The sequence below is a fragment of the Phoxinus phoxinus genome, assembly GCF_949152265.1.
Source record: "Phoxinus phoxinus genome assembly, chromosome: 10".
In the NCBI taxonomy this organism is placed as follows: Eukaryota; Metazoa; Chordata; class Actinopteri; order Cypriniformes; family Leuciscidae; genus Phoxinus; species Phoxinus phoxinus.
In genome coordinates this window covers 14175121-14182309 of record NC_136885.1, presented here as the reverse complement: position 1 = coordinate 14182309, position 7189 = coordinate 14175121, and the positions used below count along the sequence as shown (strand labels likewise).

Sequence of the window (7189 nt, the reverse complement as noted above, 5' to 3'; positions counted from 1 at the left end):
ACTATCAGTTGCGTCTGTGAACCGCTCGCGGAACCCACGCGCACAACAGTTGCAGCACCGTTTATTTGCACAGTGAGCGCGAGGGCAGCGCATCTTCAGACTCGTTTCACTTCATTTAATCGTTTTATTTCTACATGTTGAATAATGGCGGTTTGTTTCGATATTTAAATCTATCCAGTTTTATTGTTTGGAGGTCTGTTTCGTTAACACCTAACGTAAACTTCAAAAGAGGCGACAGTCTACTCACAAATCTGTTCTGTTTGTTATTATTTTGCGCTTGATACGCTGTGTGGCCGACAAGATGCCGCGCGGATACATTTCGTAGTTCCCTCCGCAGTTCTCTTATCCTCCGGAAGTGGCGGTCAGTTTAACACTAGTTACTTCAGTTTAAAAGGTAAGTTAAAAACTTCCTCAATTTTGCGTTCTACTGCTATTGACTAACGTTATGTCATTCCTCGTTCTTTTCACTATTTCATGTGTTCTGCATGCCATGCAGTCTGGAAACATGTCCATGCATGATTAAGCAGTGTATCTTCCAAGTCAAGATGTTGTAAAAACGCTATAATAACTGATGCCTCTTGGAAACTATTTTATTTTGGGCGTGGACGACAGGAATTCATGCACAGCTGTAACTAAAAATTCCCTCATGAGAAGAAAAGTCTTCTGTTAGTGTTTCAGTTTGAGAGTTGCCTAATGGCTGCATGCATTGTTATCTTAATTTTGAGTGTTGGTACTCATTATAAACAATACAATTCATGTCATTATTTAAGGTAGACTATTTTCTTAAATGCACAAGGCATCACAGGTGATTTTTATTTTGTTGGCCTGTCAAAGTGACTTTCATATTTCTTCATTCGTTGTACGCATGTGTCAGTATTAAGAGTCTTTCTCTATTGATGACTTCTCTTTAGATGCAAATAGGTTCATTAAAGTTGCAGTAGGAAATTTGGTGCTTGCACTTCAACATGTATTAAATAACAAGCACTCTAAAGTAACTTACAAGCTTATCTAATTGCCTCAGTACAAGGCATGTACTTGGAAGTGAAGATGATGAAGGTGATGATGATGGTTTGGTTTTAACAGTTAATGTCAAAGCATGTATTTGAAAGGTCTGAACTACTTGGTGTCTGACTCTGACCACTATCTGAATGTGACAAGAGCACTGTATCCATTAGAAATACACTCTTTTGTCATGTCCCTGTCACCATGGTAACAGATTGTGAAATGTGTTTTTCTATGTATGTACTAGTCCTAACCAGAACTGTGTGCCGGTGAAGTACATTTAAAAAAAAAAATAATTTTGTTGCAAGTGCTACATTATTTAAAGGGACAATGAGCTGCCTCAGTGGCCAATTTGTGAATATTTTCACAGCAACATATATTGGGGGTGGACTCTTTTATCTTCCTTCACAGCCATTGAGAGTAGAAGCTATGAGGTGGATGCTCTCACTCTCTCTCCCCCTATCTCTTTATTTGTCACTTTCTATAAACAATACTCCAAGAAACACAGACTTCGATGCATTACAATTTTGGAAACTGAGCACAGCAGTTGAACAGGACAGAGGATTTCTGCAGAGATTCCTATAATGATTATTTTACACAGTATCCCACAGTGAAATTCAATGCGTAACGAAAGCCCAATATTTTATTGATGTACACGACACATTTACGCTGAGTCAGAGGGATTGTGTTTGTAAATTTCTTCAGCCTGTGTCAGTGTTTCGAAACATGATTGGATGGAATAGGGTGTCAAATTGTCCTCTGCGTAGCTTAAACACCAGTGGATTTTTGAAGTGATGTGTGAAAAGGCTTGTTTCTAACAGACTGGAGTCTGGACTGAAAATGAATCTGATAGGCCGCAGATGTCTTTAATAACATCTAAAATGATGAATGACTGCAGTTATCCTGCCTCATGATCAGTGCCACTATGTCATGAGACATTCATTTTAAACTAGTTTGCAACCTAATGTGTTAAATAATTAGTACAATAAATTATTTGTATTAACTAAAAATGTTACAAATTGAAAATATTAAAAAAGTTTAATTTGTACTTGTAACAATATGTCGACTGACAAACAGAACAGACGTAGAATGCAAATGTAAGAAAGTCAACCAGACATATTGACAAACTCAAAATAATTTCAGAGATAGCTCTAAGTTCAACGATATAGGGGGAAAAAACTAAACCATATTTTTGCCACTTTTTGTAATATCTGTTTATTTATTTGCCTAAGTAAAGTAGTTTTAAAATGTTTTCATTTAAGGACTTTCATCTAATATTTATGCACTTAATTGTGATGAATTCTTATTAATTAATTAGCCTAATTAATTAATTAGCATATCTCATGTTGTTTAAATAATGGTTCAATTAAGTGTTTATAACATTGCTATGGATCACAGTTTTTATTAGGTGTCTTTAAGTCAAGTCAAGTTACCTTTATTTATATAGCGCTTATACAATAGGCCTACAGATTGTTTCAAAGCAGCTTTACAGTGATAACAGAAAAATGATGCATCTCGGCTGTTGTTCAGCTGAAGTCAGTTCACTGTTGGTTCAGTTCTGTTGTAAAGACAATCAATTATTAAATGAGTTAATTTCATCTGTAAACAGATTAAAGCTTTACTACTTAGTTATAGGCCTATAGATGTGTAAGATTTATTTAAAAAAATAAATACAATGTAAAAAACCCATGTATGTACACAATCAAATTATTAATTTAAATGTTAGTACATAATAGTTGCAACGGGATGTGATAGTCCTCTATATGTGTCCATTGCCCTTTCTCATAAAAATAAACTAAAATAATATTCCATTCTATATCATCCATTCTGGCTTCTATTTCTGTGCTTGGTATCCCAGACTGGACAAACCTAAAGGATGCATTAGAGGCTGTAATTTCCTTTTCCATCAATATTGTATTATGGTGCCATTATGGGGCACTTTCCATTTCTTCAACTCTTTGTGTTTCCTACAGCTTCTCCAATTCCCAGCCCAGCTCTCAGATTAGTGGTTGTGAGTGTGAAAAACACTCCTAGGTACATCATATATAAGTATATATTTAAACTAACTGTGGGCAAATGATTGGACCAGAGCATTTGGGAAGAAGTTTAAGTTTTAAGTGGACATCCACCATAGATGTTTGTCTTTTTGGTTTCTTTTGCGACTGCAGGTAATCCTCCTCAGCATGTGGCTGCACATAGTAGCAGTGTCCTTTAACAAGAAAATACACCTTTATTTTCACACCAGGACAGCAGCCTGAGCTCAGGACCGTTTTACAAAACCACACACGCTGTTGCCATAGTCACAGTGTGAGGTGAAATAAGTTGAGTTTGATAAGAGACCTCAGGAGGGTGAAAGTGGTTTGATTCTGTGGTTCTTTGAAATGTTTCTTATGTGAAGCTCTCTATGATCTCAACTGTGTGCATGAAATGTGTTGTGGATATGGAGTGAGAGTATGTGCAGGGGCTTTGAGAGCAGATGTTGTCGTTGCTCAAGCGCAGTGGCAGGTGTTGCCGCTGTCTGACTTCCTCATCCATAAGAGATGTGATTTCTAGACCTAAACAGGTGGGTGAGGTTACAACTAGATGGAAAGACACCATTTTGTCTCAGACTTGTCTGGTTTTCACTGTATTTAATATGTTGTCTATTTAAAGCAATTTGTTTTTACATGCTGCGTGTTCACCTTTGTGGAGGCAAAATCTGATATCTTTAACATTGTGTTTAAGCCGTAATGACATATTATCTCATTATGTCTGTTCAGACAGTCTGTGCTGTAGACAGCTGATATCAATAGCTCGGTTCAACTTTCCCTTGGTGTCATTTATATTAATTGCTGTCTTTGTGTTATAGAAAGAGGGCAATTCCCACAGTGAAATCTTCCCTCACAGAAAACTGATTATTTTTTTTTAAAATTAGCATTACATTTATTAAATTTATTATATTTATATTTAGGCTAATAGTAATTAAAAAGTATATTTAAACACACTACTTGCAAGAATTTCATCTTTCAGCAATCCTTTACCACTCTACAGATAAAGCGTTGTCGGGATAATTTTGGTTTCGCGTATCTACCCCGAAGTGATAAAATTCTGTCTAAAATTTTTTAAGGCCAGACAAGTAGTTTGTTAAGGCTTGGTTTGTAGGGAATTACAAACCTGCGCACATATATTCAAATGCGCATAACTATAGAATTCATTATTGATGCACACGTGAGCGCAGTCAGCGTTTATCACAGGTTTGCGTTTAAAGTCTGTGTAGAGAGAACTGTGTCGTCTTAGCGGTCTCTAATTTAATAACTAATGATCGTTGCAACGGAAGTGAATCAATCAAAACTAACTTTTTTAGCAGGAAAATATCTTTATTCAAGAACCGCTATAAAACCAAAACAATATCTGTTACCTTAAATTATCCGTTTATCACTGTAAAGCCGCTGTGAAACAATCTACATTTTAAAAGCGCTATATAAATGAAGATGACTTGACTTGACTAACACATGCTTCCTCAAGAAACAATAAAGTTTGTTCATGTGTGTCAAACAAGTACGTTTGAGCTTCTGTTGAACATATTTGATGTGCTCTGTGTGTGTTGTTCAATGTTAATGTGCATACATGCCTAAATTTGCTCTGTTCATCATATGAAGTGATCGTGTCTCTTCAGAATTGTGCTACTCATATGGAATACTATTACTTTATGAACTTTTTGAGTCATGGTGAACTTTTTGGTGGATTGGCCTTCAAGTGGAGGGACAGAAATCTCTCAGGTTTCATGAAAATAGTATGAGTAGTTGAGTGTAATTTATGACATAATTTTTATTTGTGAGTGAACTATCCCTTTAAAGGGCACCTATTATGACATTTAAAATGTTCCTAATGTTGTTTTGGGAGTCCCCAACAACAGTTTTACATGCATGCAATGACAAAAAACACTTTAGTTGTCGTATAATATGCATTTATTTTTTACCTGATTTGCTCACCGACTCCCAAATGAATCGTTCAACGACTCATTTTTTCAAACCCCTCCTTTGCGCGACGCTAATCGTTGATTGGTCAGATGACCCAGCAGTGTTTACAGAGATAATACTTATTGTTTAACACGGAGTACAATTATGCTTTTATCAATTAAATTGTGTTATAATAATGATTATAGTCCACTGCTTTTAGTTTGTAGTAAAAAACTAAAAAATAAGATAAAGAATTTAATGTTATGTTAGCGAGCACAGCCCAGAGTTCATATTGTAAAAGCACAATCAGTCTTTGTTTGCATTAGCCCGATGCATAAACATAACGTTTTTACAAAAAAAAAAAAAAATGCAGTTATTTTACTACGAGGTATTAATCTATTCTATAAGACAACTCCGAAAACAACGACAAACACTTCACATATTTCAATACAATTGTCATTGAAGACCTAGAAGCTAAACGGTGCTTACACAACAGACAAAATAATTATTAAGCATGCTACATAAAACATAAAAGCAACACTTATTAATAACACTTACAGGTTGTGATACGGAGGAGGAAGCTGATGCAAATACACTTGGAACTGAACCTTCCTTCAATATCATTTTGCTCACGAATCCAAGTTTGATTGCATTTAAAAAGCAATCGTCTTCAAAATGGCGCGAACAAAGCACAAGGCTCGGACTATACTTCTGTGGTATAGTTGTATATATGAATTGTAGCCACTTAGTCTTCAAATGCTGACTTCACTTGAGCCGCACTTCAGAACACAGCGTCTCGTCGCCATGATGTTTTCACTGGCCTTGCTTGGAGCAATAAGTGGGCGTATCATATTCAAATAACTTGACAAGTTGACGTCATCTAGTCAGAGAAAAAGCTTCGGTCTTCTAACGATTCATAAAAATGACTCAGAGTCAACTCTTACTTTTGAAAGACAATAACTTTATATACGGTGCACTTTCATATTTCAAACTTTGCAGGATGTTTTTGTTCACTTAGATCTATGTTACACACTACATGAAAGGTACATTTCAAAATTCCATAATAGGTGCCCTTTAAATGTACTAAATCAACTGTTAAGGAACTGGAATCATTAAAATCCCAATGATTAGTTATGTAGTACCGGTAACCAACCAATCACATTAGTAATTTCATCCCGATCTAGCCTTTAATAAATTGTCTACTAACAAGCTGTCGGCAGGACTATGTGACTTAAGTTGACATTACCTCACCTCTACCTCACCCACAAAAGTGTCATAAAGTGAGTTCATCTAATCTGAATAATGCTTTCTTCAATGTCTTTTCAGTTCAAAACATTTTAAATAATGTACAGATTGATGTCTGGGTCAAGGCAACCCATTTCTACTATTTTAACATATTTTTAAATTCTGTAAGAAGCAATTCATTCATGCTGTGTACCATCATATTCTATCATTCTCTTGTGAAAGTTAAAGTAAATAATTGTATAGCCTAGTACTTTTGAGGATATGATCCTCATATCAGTATCCTAATAAAAGCTGTTTAAAAAAAAGCTTGCCTTATTGAAACACGGTGGCCCCATGTTGAGATCACATGAGCTGTTGAATATTCGCTTTATCTCAGTAAATCTATGAACAGAAAAAATGAATCATGACTGAAATCAGAAAAAATGTATCATGACTGCAAATATGCATATTCTACAAAGTAAAAAAAAAAAAGCTTTTGCGTGATGCTGCATATCCAGTGCAACATAAACTAAAAAATGGCTAAGTCCACCTAAGGGATAAGGTTTTTTTTTTTTTTTACCCAAGCTCATTCGAAACTATTAAAAATCCTGGCAGTCATAGAGAGTGCAAGTGTTTCTTCTTGGACAGGTTTTCTGGTCTAATAAGTCTTGCGAATAGAATGCAGAAAAGGTCAGAATTTCAAAAGACCTGAGCTAGTTTGCAGAGACGGATGACTTGTCAAGCTAAGAGGTCATGACTAATTGGCTCCTCGTCCTTATAAATATTAAAGACAACAAAGAGCTTCAACATGTTCATCCACTGTTCCCCTGCTGTTCTTGCCTCTTTATAATAACTGCAACTAAATGGTCAATATGGCTGTGGTCTGGAAAAAATTGGAAAAATAGAAACCGATCAAAGCACATCTGCATCCCAGCAACCTCTGGAATGAGGCCTCTGGTGGAGAGATAAGAGCCTATGGTCCCTGTGTATGATCTAAGGGTGTTTTCACACCTAGATTGTTTGTT

The 7189-nt window shown here is 35.8% G+C and overlaps 1 protein-coding gene across 2 annotated transcripts in view; it reads left to right on the top strand.

Moving 5' to 3' along the window:
• The window catches only part of osbpl3b (oxysterol binding protein-like 3b), a 70509-nt gene continuing 63320 nt past the window's right edge, over positions 1 to 7189 (top strand). For both annotated transcript variants that reach the window (XM_079626420.1, XM_079626419.1), the window contains exon 1: positions 1 to 394. The gene's annotated coding sequence lies outside the window, so the exon portion shown is untranslated. The remainder of the gene's footprint in view (positions 395 to 7189) is intronic.